The sequence below is a fragment of the Globicephala melas genome, chromosome 7 (assembly GCF_963455315.2).
Source record: "Globicephala melas chromosome 7, mGloMel1.2, whole genome shotgun sequence".
NCBI classification, from domain to species: domain Eukaryota; kingdom Metazoa; phylum Chordata; class Mammalia; order Artiodactyla; family Delphinidae; genus Globicephala; species Globicephala melas.
Genome location: NC_083320.1, coordinates 75,758,232 through 75,771,484, shown reverse-complemented (window position 1 = coordinate 75,771,484; position 13,253 = coordinate 75,758,232).

The following is a 13,253-nucleotide window of genomic DNA, read 5'->3' as shown; positions in this document are numbered from 1 at the left end:
ACAAGTCTAATACAGAAGTGGTTATGAGGAAACCACTCGCTGAGCCTGTGCGTCCGGAGCCTGTGCTCTGCAATGGGATAGGCCACAACAGTGAGAGACCCGCGTACTGCAAAAAAAGAAAAAAGAAAAAAAAATTCTCTAGAAAGAATCAATAGCAGAATAACTGAGGCAGAAGAATGGATAAGTGACCTGGAAGATAAAATAGTTGAATTAACTACCACAGAGCAGAATAAAGAAAAAAGAATGAAAAGAATTGAGGGCAGTCCCAGAGGTCTCTGGGACAACATTAAACACAGCAACATTCAAATTATAGGGGTCCCAGAAGAAGAAGAGAAAAAAAAAAGGGGGAACTGAGAAAATATTTGAAGAGATTATAGTTGAAAACTTCCATAATATGGGAAAGGAAATAATGAAGTCCAGGAAGGACAGAGAGTCCCATACAGGATAAATCCAAGCAGAAACATGACAAGACACATATTGATCAAACTATCAAAAATTAAATACAAAGAAAAAATATTAAAAGCAGGAAGGGAGAAGCAACAAATAACATACAAGGGAATCCCCATAAGGTTAGCAGCTGATCTTTCAGCAGAAACTCTGCAAGCCAGAAGGGAGTGGCAGGACATATTTAAAGTGATGAAAGGGAAAAACCTGCAACCAAGATTACTCTACCCAGCAAGGATCTCATTCAGATTCAATGGAGAAATCAAAAGCTTTTCAGATAAGCAAAAGCTGAGAGAATTCAGCAGCACCAAACCAGCTTTACCAGAAATGCTAAAGGACCTTCTCTAGACAGGAAACACAAGAGAAGAAAAGACCTACAATAACAAACCCAAAACAATTTAGAAAATGGTAGTAGCAACATATATATGGATAACTACCTTAAATGTAAATGTATTAAATCCTCCAACCAAAAGACATAGACTGGCTTAAGGGATACAAAAAAAAGGCCCATATGTATGCTGTCTACAAGAGACCCACTTCAGACCTAGGGACACATATGGATTGAAAGTGGGGATGGAAAAGATATTCCATGCAAAAGGAAATCAAAAGAAAGCTAGAGTAGCAATTCTCATATCAGAAAAAATAGACTTTAAAAAAACAAATGTTACAAGAGACAAAGAAGGACACTACATAATTATCAAGGGATTAATCCAAGAAGAAGAAAGAATAATTGTAAATATTTATGCACCTAACATAGGAGCACCCCAATACATAAGGCAAATGCTAACAGCCATAAAAGGGGAAGTCGACAGTAACACAATAATAGTAGGGGACTTTAACACCGCACCTTCACCAATGGACAGATCATCCAAAATGAAAATAAATAAGGAAACACAGGCTTTAAATGATACATTAAACAAGATGGACTTAATTGATATTCATAGGACATTCCATCCAAAAACATCAGAACATACTTTCTTCTCAAGTGCTCATAGAACATTCTCCAGGATAGATCATGTCTTGGGTCACAAATCAAGCCTTGGTAAATTTAAGAAAATTGAAATCATATCAAGTATATTTTCCAACCACAATGCTATGAGACTAGATTTCATTACAGAAAAAAGTCTGTAAAAAATACAAACACATGGGGGCTAAACAATATGCCACTAAATAACCAAGAGATCATTGAAGAAATCAAAGAGGAAATAAAAAAAAACCTAGAAACAAATGACAATGAAAACACAATGACTCAAAACCTATGGGATGCGCACAAGCAGTTCTAAGATGGAAGTTGATAGCAATACAACCCTACCTCAAGAAACAAGAAACATATCAAATAAACAGCATAATCTTACACCTAAAGCAATTAGAGAAAGAAGAACAAAAATCCCCCAAAGTTAGCAGAAGGAAAGAAATCATAAAGATGAGATGACAAATAAATGAAAAAAAATGAAGGAAATGGTATCAAAGATCAATAAAACTAAAAGCTGCTTCTTTGAGCAGATAAACAAAATTGATAAACCATTAGCCAGAGGCATGAAGAAAAAAAGGGAGAACACTCAAATCAATAGAATTAGAAATGAAAAAGGGGAAGTAACAACTGACACTGCAGAAATACAAAGGATCATGAGAGATTACTACAAGCAACCATATGCCAGTAAATTGGACAACCTGGAAGACATGGACAAATTCTTAGAAAAGCATAGCCTACTGTGACTGAAACAGGAAGAAATAGAAAATATAAACAGACCAATCACAAGCACTGAAATTGAAACTGTGATTAAATATCTTCCAACAAACAAAAGCCCAGGACCAGATGGCTTCCCAGGCGAATTCTATCAAACATTTAGAGAAGAGCTAACACCTATCCTTCTCAAACTCTTCCAAAATATAGCAGAGGGAGGAACACTCCCAAACTCATTCTACGAGGCCACCATCACCCTGATACCAAAATCAGACAAAGATGTCACAAAAATAGAAAACAACAGACCAACATCACTGATGAACATAGGTGCAAAAATCCTCAACAAAATACTAGCAGACAGAATCCAACAGCACATTAAAAGGATAATGCACCATGATCAAGTGGGGTTTATCCCAGAAATGCAAGGGTTCTTCAATATATGCAAATCAATTTGATAAACCATATTAACAAATTGAAGGAGGAAAACCATATGATCATCTCAATAGATGCAGAAAAAGCTTTCAACACAATTCAACACTGATTTATGATAAAAACCCTCCCGGAAGTAGGTATAGAGGGAACTTACCTCACCATTATAAGGGCCACATATGAGAAACCCACAGCCAACATCGTTCTCAATGGTGAAAAACTGAAACCAGTTCCACTAAGATCAGGAACAAGACAAGGTTGCCCACTCTCAGCACTGTTATTTAACAGAGCTTTGGAAGTTTTAGCCACAGCAATCAGAGAAGAAAAATAAATAAAAGGAATCCAAATCAAAAAAGAATAAGTAAAACTGTCACTGTTTGCAGATGACATGATACTATACATAGAGAATCCTAAAGATGCTACCAGAAAACTACTAGAGCTAATCAATGAATTTGGTAAAGTAGCAGGATACAAAATTAATGTACAGCAATCTCTTGCATTCCTATACACGAATGATGAAAAATCTCAAAGAGAAATTAAAGAAACACTCCCATTTACCATTGCAACAAAAAGAATAAGATATCTAGAAATAAACCTCCCTAAGGAGACAAAAGACCTGTATGCAGAAAACTATAAGACACTGATGAAAAAAGTTAAAGATGATACAAACAGATGGAGAGATATACCATGTTCTTCCATTGGAAGAATCAACACTGTGAAAATGACTATACTACCCAAAACAATCTACAGTTTCAATGCAATCCTTATCAAACTACCACTGGCATTTTTCACAGAACTAGAACAAAAAATTTCACAATTTGTATGGAAACACAAAAGACCTCGAATAGCCAAAGCAATCTTGAGAAAAGAAAACAGCTGGAGGAATCAGGCTCCCGGACTTCAGACTATACCACAAAGCTACAGTAATCAGGACAGTATGATACTGGCACAAACACAGAAATATAGATCAATGGAACAGGAGAGAAAGCCCAGAGATAAACCCACACACATATGGTCACCTTATCTTTGATAAAGGAGGCAAGAATATACAATGGAGAAAAGACAGCCTCTTCAATAAGTGGTGCTGGGAAAACTGGACAGCTACATGGAAAAGAATGAAATTAGAATACTCCCTAACACCATACATGAAAATAAACTCAAAATGGATTAAAGACCTAAATGTAAGGCCAGACACTATAAAACTCTTAGAGGAAAACATAGGCAGCACACTCTATGACATAAATCACAGCAAGATCCTTTTTGACCCACCTCCTAGAGAAATGGAAATAAAAACAAAAATAAACAAATGGGACCTAGTGAAACTTAAAAGCTTTTGCACAGCAAAGGAAACCATAAACAAGACGAAAAGAGAACCCGCCAAATGGGAGAAAATATTTGCAAATGAAGCAACTGACAAAGGATTAATCTCCAAAATATACAAGCAGCTCATGCAGTTCAATATCAAAAAAGCAAAAAACCCAATCCAAAAATGGGCAGAAGACCTAAATAGACATTTCTCTAAAGAAGATATACAGATTGCCAACAAACACATGAAAGAATGCTCAACATCACTAGTCATTAGAGAAATGCAAATCAAAACTTCAATGAGATATCACCTCACACTGGTCAGAATGGCCATCATCAAAAAATCTACAAACAATCAATGCTGGAGAGAGTTTGAAGAAAAGGGAACCTTCTCTCACTTTTGGAGGTAATGTAAACTGATACAGCCACTATGGAGAATAATATGGTGGTTCCTTAAAAAACTAAAAGTAGGACTACCATATGACCCAGCAATCCCACTACTGGGCATGTACCCCGAGAAAACCATAATTCAAAAAAGTGTCATGCACCACAGTGTTCATTGTAGCACTATTTACAATAGCCAGGACATGGAAGAAACCTAAGTGTCCATCGACAGATGAATGGATAAAGAAGATGTGGCACATATATACAATGGAATATTACTCAGCCATGAAAAGAAATGAAATTGAATTATTTGTAGTGAGGTGGGTGGACCTAGAGTCTGTCATACAGAGTGAAGTAAGTCAGAAAGAGAAAAACAAATACCATATGCTAACACATATAGAAGAATCAAAAAAGAAAAGGTTCTGAAGAACCCAGGGGCAGGACAAGAATAAAGACACAGAAGTAGAGAATGCACTTGAGGACGTGGGGAAAGGGAAGCATAAGCTGGAACAAAGTGAGAGAGTGCCATGGACATATATACACTACCAAATGTAAAATAGATACCTAGTTGGAAGCAGCCTCATAGCACAGGGAGATCAGCTCAGCGCTTTGTGTCCACCTAGGGAGGTTGGACAGGGAGAGTGGGAGGGAGATGCAAGAGGGAGGAGATATGGTGATATATGTGTATGTATAGCTGATTCACTTTTGTTATACAGCAGAAACTAACATACCATGTAAAGCAATTTTAATCCAATAAAGATGTTAAAAAAAAGAAAATGACGAACAATACCATTGAAAAGTTGATTAACAACATAATCAAACTTCTAAGACGTCAGGGCACAGAACTTGTTTAGTACATCACACTTGACTCCTACCCTCTGCAAGCTATCACAGCAGAGAGGGTTCTACTGCCTTCTCTTATTGTGTAAACCTATTTAACGTTGAATTTTGCATTTATGACGATGGACCTATAAAATTTGAAAATGATTGCTGAAGAATTTGGCAGTCTTTACATGAAATCCAAAATGCCAGTTAAGACTCTATACATGTGTATTTATGTTTATTTTGTACACATTATTTATATTATGTATATATACTGTGTACCTGTATACTATCAATATCTATATCTATATCTATTTTTTTCTTTCCCTTTTCTCTCCTTTGGAAGAAGCCCAGATTGCTTCCTTTGGTGGTTTAGCTAAAGCAAAGGGAGAGAATTAGGGTCTGAAATTTGTCTTTATTTCCTTCAGTCTTCTCTGGAACTAGCTGAGTTTCTGTGCCAGAGTGCCTTCTCCCCTTCCACGCAGTGTTGACATGGAAATTCCATTTCTAACCTCTCCTCCTTGCATTGAGCCTTCTACTCTATAAACATTTCATTTTCCTCCTCAGAGTGATTCATATAAAGAGCTTTTGCTTACCCAATGTATTAACCGAAGGTGGAAGTTGTACTTGATAAATTATGAAAGGATAGCATTAAAGATAAGCTTGTTTTTACTGATAAATGGGATTTTCAAGCTTTAATGGTATGTTTTCTATCTTAAGCTCCTGGGATTTTTACCATTTAGCCTTTGAGATTTGATGAGGATACATGGTTTTTATTTGCTAATGAAAGATTAATTTGGTTGCTACGATATTGATTTCATTCTACTTTCTGAACATGTTTTACTTCTCAGCTCCTGTAGGAAGTTGAAAATTGGATAGCATTTCCTCTCATAGTCAGCAAGGGTCTCTCAACTTGATATGAATATATTCTAGCAGTGTTTTAATTCATATCTTCTAAGCTGAAAATCTATTTTTCAGAGTTCTTTTTTCACAGCTTGTAATAATAGGGTCAAGTTGGTCATTGCAATCCATTAACTGTAATTTTAATTGGATGACTTTACTGCACCTAAGAGGTTGCAGACTCCATTTTGGGGTGACTGTATAGCCCACTCCTCTCTCTTCTGAAAGCTACTCTTTGCAGTTTCATTTGTACCTTGAAATATTGTCCACCTGACCATGACATTGATTAAGTTGGCTTTTTGTTGGATTTCAAAATAACCTTAAACAACTTGTTTATTATTTTTTGGAAGTATTCAAATTAGCTGTTTAAAACTTCCAGGCTATGTTTGCTCTTGTGTATTTTCTGGATTACTTTCAAATACACAATTCAGAGATTAAATCATGTTAAATTAATAAAAGTTAGATAAAGGTAATTTACATGTAAATGACTCCTGAGTATTCAAGACGAGGTCATGCACAAGTGCTAATGGCATGATCAAAGGGTAAAATAAAGTAAATTTTATAATTGGCACTATATCTTGACCTCAGGGATGTGTAAGTCCAATTTTCACCTTTTTCACAAGGTCAATTTTTCTCTTTGGATAATACTAAAACAGAGGCAATTTGCATAGTGATAAAATATGTAGGCTGTGAAGACAATCTGGATTCCATTTCTAGTTCTGCTACTTCCTGCCCGTGCACCTCTGGAAAAGTTACTTTTATACCTGTTTGAGGAAGAAATCTGGAGGATGTGACCACCAGTTGACCCTCGAGCTGGATCTGGGCAGGGCAGTTGGAGGCTACTTATCCCTGTCCCTGTCTTTGGGATGTATGCTTTGCCCACCATTTCCACAGTAGGAGCCATTTTCAAGGACGCAGCCTTGAGAGAATAAGATGTTGGTGAGACCATCTGGATGATACACATGGCAGCCCAGTTAAGATCTCTATATAAACTTTTAAGATTCTGGTGGGCAGGTGCAGAGATCTACTTGTTTTATGGCTGCCCAAAACAAGACTTGTATGTAAGTTCCTTTGCTAATTAAACCTGCCGCCTACCAATCTGGAGTGGTCTACCTCTTTCTTTGGTGCCTCCTGGTCCTCTGTGTACACCAAGACTCCATAATTCAATTTCTCGAAAATGAGTGTAATAGCAGTGCCTTGCTTCATAAGATTCTTGGGATAGTTAAATACACTAATACCTTCAAACACATAGGAAGCACTCAAGAAATGATGATGATGATGATGATGATGATGATGATGATGAACCCAGCACTATTTATTCTAGATTTTCTCAATTGATTTTCTCACTAAAAAAGTTTAAAATGTGATTACAATACAGAAATATGCCACACATAAACTGTTGTTTTACAGCTTTTTTCCAGCATAGATTCATCAGGGAACATGTGTTTTATTCAGAATCGTCTCATGATGACAATTTGGATTCCATTTCAATCTAATGAATTTCATCAGATTCATGAATGTGCCAGACCTCCATGAAACTGAGAAATTACATTCCCATAAACCCTGCAAAGCCTCCTGATTCATGTGCCAAGACCTTCACAGAAGAAAGGGCAAAGCAACACTTTAGAAGAATGTAGCACCATTGCAAAGCTACTTGGAAATACAGCACATAATACTTGGCTGCAGGCCATCATCTATGTCAGGAAGCTTGGAAACAGAGTACCACTGTGTCCCACAAGGTGTTACAGCACATATGGTGAACTGTTCTTTAGGAAGGCTCCTGAGTAGTGATCCGTGGTTGGGTCGAAATAAGTTTGGCTCTGCATCCTCTGCCCTGCTCTGGCAAAACATTCCCTTTACCTTAAAACAACCGCTTTACTCTGGGCAAAAAAAAAAACCCCAATACGGCTGTAACAGAAGACATAAAAAGCATTATATCAATTTATGCCTCTCTATTGATTTTATTCAAACCTCATTGCATTTTGTAGATGTGGATATCATGAATTTTTCACTTCTAAGAGCTTTAGGCTGTGATGGGTTGTTTATTAGAAATGAATTCATGATTATCTTTATTCTTCCATTTAGATCTAGGACATGAGCTATGTATTTTTCAGCTTTTGGCTGAAAGAGGAGTTTCCAAGTTATTTGTCCTTGAGGATAACCTGGAAAGTGAAGCAGAATTGCCAGGTGATAGACAGATGACAGAGTATGAGTGTAGTTAGCACAAACCACAACTGATACAAAATCTAACCTTTCCTGAGAAAACATGCATTCTCCATCGAGTGGTGCCCTGAGAGATCCTGCTGTTTTTCCTTTCATAGACTTTTATTAAAACATTATTATATGCCAGACACTGTGTTAACTAGTCTGAGAGATTCCCAGGTGAATCATGCACTCTCCCTTTATTAAAGTGCTAATGGTTTAAGAGCAGATCTAGACTCACAAGCTACAAATAATGCCATCATGTGGAGAATACTATATGAGAAGTTCTGTATACCATGCTTTGAATACAGGGCAAGGAGAGATTAATTCGGGCTGAGAGCTTAGGTTGCTGCTAAGGATAAATATTTAGGAGATTACTGAGATGAATGTTAGAGAATAAATAATAGTTTTCCAGGCAGAGAAATGAGGTCAGGACATTTGAAGCAGAGGAAGAAACACTTATAACTATGCGGTATCAAGAGGAAACATGGCATGCTTGGAGAAAAGTGAGACATCCTCATCAGACATTTCTAGGTTGGAGCCTGGAAATGTGTGAAAGAAAGTCTAGAAGAAAATCAACCCAGAGAGGTGGAGTGGGGTCTGGTCATGAAGAGCTGTGGAAGATATGCTGAACAGTTTGATTTTCCTGTAGAAAAAAGGAGGAAATCACTTTTTGATTTAGAAACATAATACTTTGTATCTTGAGGATAGATGGAAGGAGGAGAAATTCATGGCTGGGAGTTCAAACAAGAGGAGATTGCAACACCCCATATGAGAGATGAGGGAGAACTTTGCCTACAGAGTTACATGATGAAGGCAAAGAGGAAATAAATTCAGGGCTACTTTCGGAAGTAGAAAAGACAAATATGCACTGCTGTTGGGATAGGTGCTAGAAAGAGAAAATGAGAATGAAGTCTTGAAGTTTCAAGTTAAGTGGATGACAATACAACAAATGATGAGAATATGCGTAGAGGAAGAGGTCATACTAACATAGATGGGAATTATAAGATTAGGATGCTAATTTGGAGAAACTTGTGGGTGACTCAGGAGGAGATAACTAATGATATTTGGAAATATGATTTTGGCACTCAGTAGTGAGTTCTGACTTGAATATATCAATACATAGAGGGTCATTAGAACCACTGGCAATGGATGAAATCAACCAAGGAAGCATGGAGATCACAAAAGAAAAATGACTGTGATCAGAATGATCTGAGCTGATCAGATCTGCTCAAATGATTAGAAAAGAAAAAAAAAAAGAAATGCAGAGAATGGTTTTTGTCATTTGAGATGCTTTTGGTTGCAGTGAATGAATGAATCTTATTTGGGCTGGCTTAATAAGGCGAAGAATTATCTCAAATGGGAGAATTCCATTTCCTGGACTTTACAAATATGGTCAGATGACTTTTCAACTTTAAACTCTTCCTCAGGCTGGCTTCACTCATCAGCACCAAATGGCTGCTAGAAGCAGTTTAGGTTGTATGCTTGGGAAGAGAGAGAGACTAAAAATACTCTCTTAACCATGGAACTAAAAGCTCTTCCCTTCAGATTGATAGAAACAAGTAAAGCCTGTGCCCATCTCTGGTCAAATAACAATCACTCAGGAAAGGCCATTTTGGCTCACCCACATGAGGTATAGGATCCTATAATTGGCTGGGAATAATTAAGACCTACTGAATATGACCCCCTCTGGAGCTGAACATGCTGTCAGCTTCCCTTGAGTGAGTTGGGAGGGGTCTGAACAAAATGGTGGTTATAGGAGGAAGGAGAAATAAAGAGAATGGTTTCTAGATAAACAAACAACAGTCTCTACCACACTGGTATTCAAAAAGACAAAATGTGGCAATTTACACTTACTGACAATTACTAAAATTCAGGCATGTTGGTGTGCACTTTATATATGTGATCAGATATGTTTCCTAAGGAATGATTATTTTTGTTGCTGTTTTAGGACAGAAAGGAAATAGGACAATCTGTGGGGCAACAGCATCATAGCATTGGGTTAGTTTTCTGAGAGTAGAATCTCAGGCAGCACTTGATATCTAACATTTGCTAAATACTTAAAAATTTTTTTAATTGAAGTATGGTTGATTCACAATGTTGTGTTAATTTCTGCTGTGCATCAAAGCGATTCAGTTACTTGTTAATCCTAGGTAGTTTGCTGGATTCTTTGTATGGGTTGTCTCAATTAACCCTATCAATACTTCAGTGAAATAGTCAACCCTGCACAGGATCACATCAGTAGTATATGGTGGAATCAGTGCTCAAACTCAGTCCTTAAAATTCCACAGATCAAAACATCAGGGTCTATTTCCACCTCTGACACTCCTGTCATCACACACCACCCCCATCCGGCAAGGGCAAATGAAACGGGGGTTTGAAAGCTATGGGAGTTGTCAGGTACTCTAACGATTGAGCTGGAGTTCAGATAGTTTGGACTGAACTCTAGCTGACAAAACAGGAAGAAGCCGAGAAGGCTGAGGTTAGGAGAAGGATATTGCTTGTTAGGCACAAAGGTTCCATGGCTTAGCCCCTTATTTGAGACCCATGGCTGCCAAGACTAATGCTAAATCTTCTGTCGAGGGATAAAAGTTCCTGTTTGAGTTGGATTGGCTTAAAGACTTGTACAGAATTTTTGTGTAAAGAACATAAATGCCTGTGATTGAGAAGGTGTAGGAAAGGTGGGTTTTGGTAATACTGCTCATTCGCTAGCTGCCAAGCATCTCCAACACTGGCTAATTGACAGTCATCAGCATTCACCCTCTCCTATAGAGGAAGTTTGCTAAAACCTCACCAAACAGGCTTGAACTCTTACCAGTTCCCAAACCAAATCTTTTAAAGCACTGACTGTTTATGATTTCTTAGCCTCTTAACTCTCTTGCTTTTGGTAAGACTTTAATATTTCATCTACCAGTATTATCTCTATGGCATAGTGTATGTAAGACAGGTTTCATTTTGATGAAGTTTTGACTTGGAGTTTCATATTCTCATGCTCTCTGTGAAGTCCCACATCGTTTCCTGAGCTCCACTACCTTCAGAGAGAGCCTCTTCTGATAGTTTGCTGCCAGCCCCTCATGTTCCTGAGCCTGAATTTTCCTGCATATAGGGTTCAGACCCTATTTTGAGGTTCTGTTTCCCAAACTTGCAGTGTTCCTCAATCTGTCTTTCAGAGCAGAATTCTTCCTGGTCTCACTAATTATTCTCCTCAAGAAATTGAACCCTGACTCCTACTAGTTCAACTTGCCCTGGGTCTGAATAGTGAATGGAGTTACCAAACAGCTCACCTCTGTGTTGAATATTTCAGGTAGTCGTCCTACCCCAGTGGGCAATTGACCCAGAGATATCTGACAATAAATAAACTGCCCTGCCTCACAGATGGACACTGAGTGAGAACATGTACCACTCTCAACTCCACTTCCTCTGTAGTTTTCAGTGGAAGCTAAAAAAAATATAATCCAAAAAGTTTATATATCACTGATTTAAAAAAAACATATTATTTGATATGTATTAATGGCTTCATATCTTATTTATTTATTAGCATAAAATGTAATTGACTTTTCAGTCAAATCCAGAAAATATACTGTGATAATTCTGGAAAGGAATTCCGACCTTGCACTCAGCCTATAATTTATGTGATTGAAAATGAACTACTTATGCAATTTGCAGTTAATACAAATTCAGCCTAGCTTGTACTATTGAAAAATCGTGACTATTGACAACTATCAGTTAAGAAATCTTAAAACCAAGGCAAGCTACAAACTCTAGAATCCCTCTGTGGGTTATAAAGAAAAAGATACCTTTCCCCAAATTACTTTTATATTTTCAATCTGTCAATCTGAATTGATGTCACTAATTTGGTACAAATTCATCTATATTACTTCTGGCTTGATAGGAGCTCAGGCTGCAATAACCAGCTCTTCTGGGATTTTGATACTATCAGGAGGCCAATTTTGTGAAACATTTTAGAGAAATAGTACTTATATGAAATTGGGACATTGTTCATGCAATTGATTGTACTTGGTTTATGTTCCTCTCTTTTAAACCAGGTAAATGTCTGAAACTGACTACTTTTAATGCTTTTCCTCTCCCAGCTCCCCATTATATAGAAGGTGGTTGAAAAAGAAATCAAACACTTTAAAAAATACATTACTCAGTAAGTTAGATATATAGGAATATGTTGTCAAAACAATCTGAAAAGAGGAAATGTGAATATCATTAAACATGTTCAATAGGACTCCTTCATTTCACAAGGCACACATCAATTTTGTGGTCTAATTCTTCCAAGATCCTTCTTTTGCGTGTTGTCTTCCATGAGTGACATGGGTTTTACCATGTGTTCCTTCTTTTCCTTAAAGCTGTGAGAAAGAAGTCTTACAACATCAAGGTTATTAATTTATCCCTCTCAGAGTCTTATAATTTGCTACCTGGGGATCTGGGCATCGACTCTTCAATTATTCATTATATATATGGAGTGTGTATATATATATATATATATATATGTATATTTTTGCTTTTCAGATATTTATTATTAATAATGATTATATCATGTTAAAATAAAATAAAAGTGAAAGTTGTTACATTTCTTGACCACTGTTAGAAGATATTAAACAAATGTTTATCTTTCTGATTTGGCAGACAAGGTAGGTTAATTACAGCATTATTTTATTCTAGTTTTGAATATGTTACAAATGGCAAGAATAAAGAAAATAGAGAAGTTATAAAAAGTAATAAATACTTTTTGAGATGTTCTCATAAATTAGCACTTTTTCACCCTATGTAGATACATCTAGGAGGTCTTAAATATGACATTTCTCAATAAAAGTTCTGATGCAAAAGGTGTATTTTAACATGGATTTAAATAACAGAAAATAGGAAAATTGCATTATTTCGTATCACATAGATCAATAGTTTGTCTGCCACAGACATAATGTAGATGAAAAATGTTGAAAGTTAGCAATGCAAGAATAACTGAGGAAAATCAAATTTGTTATTAAAATGCAGAAGAGAAGTATATACAATGTACTATGATTTATAAAGAAGTCTTGATTAATAAGCATGTCTCAAAATTACTAATTTTCATACA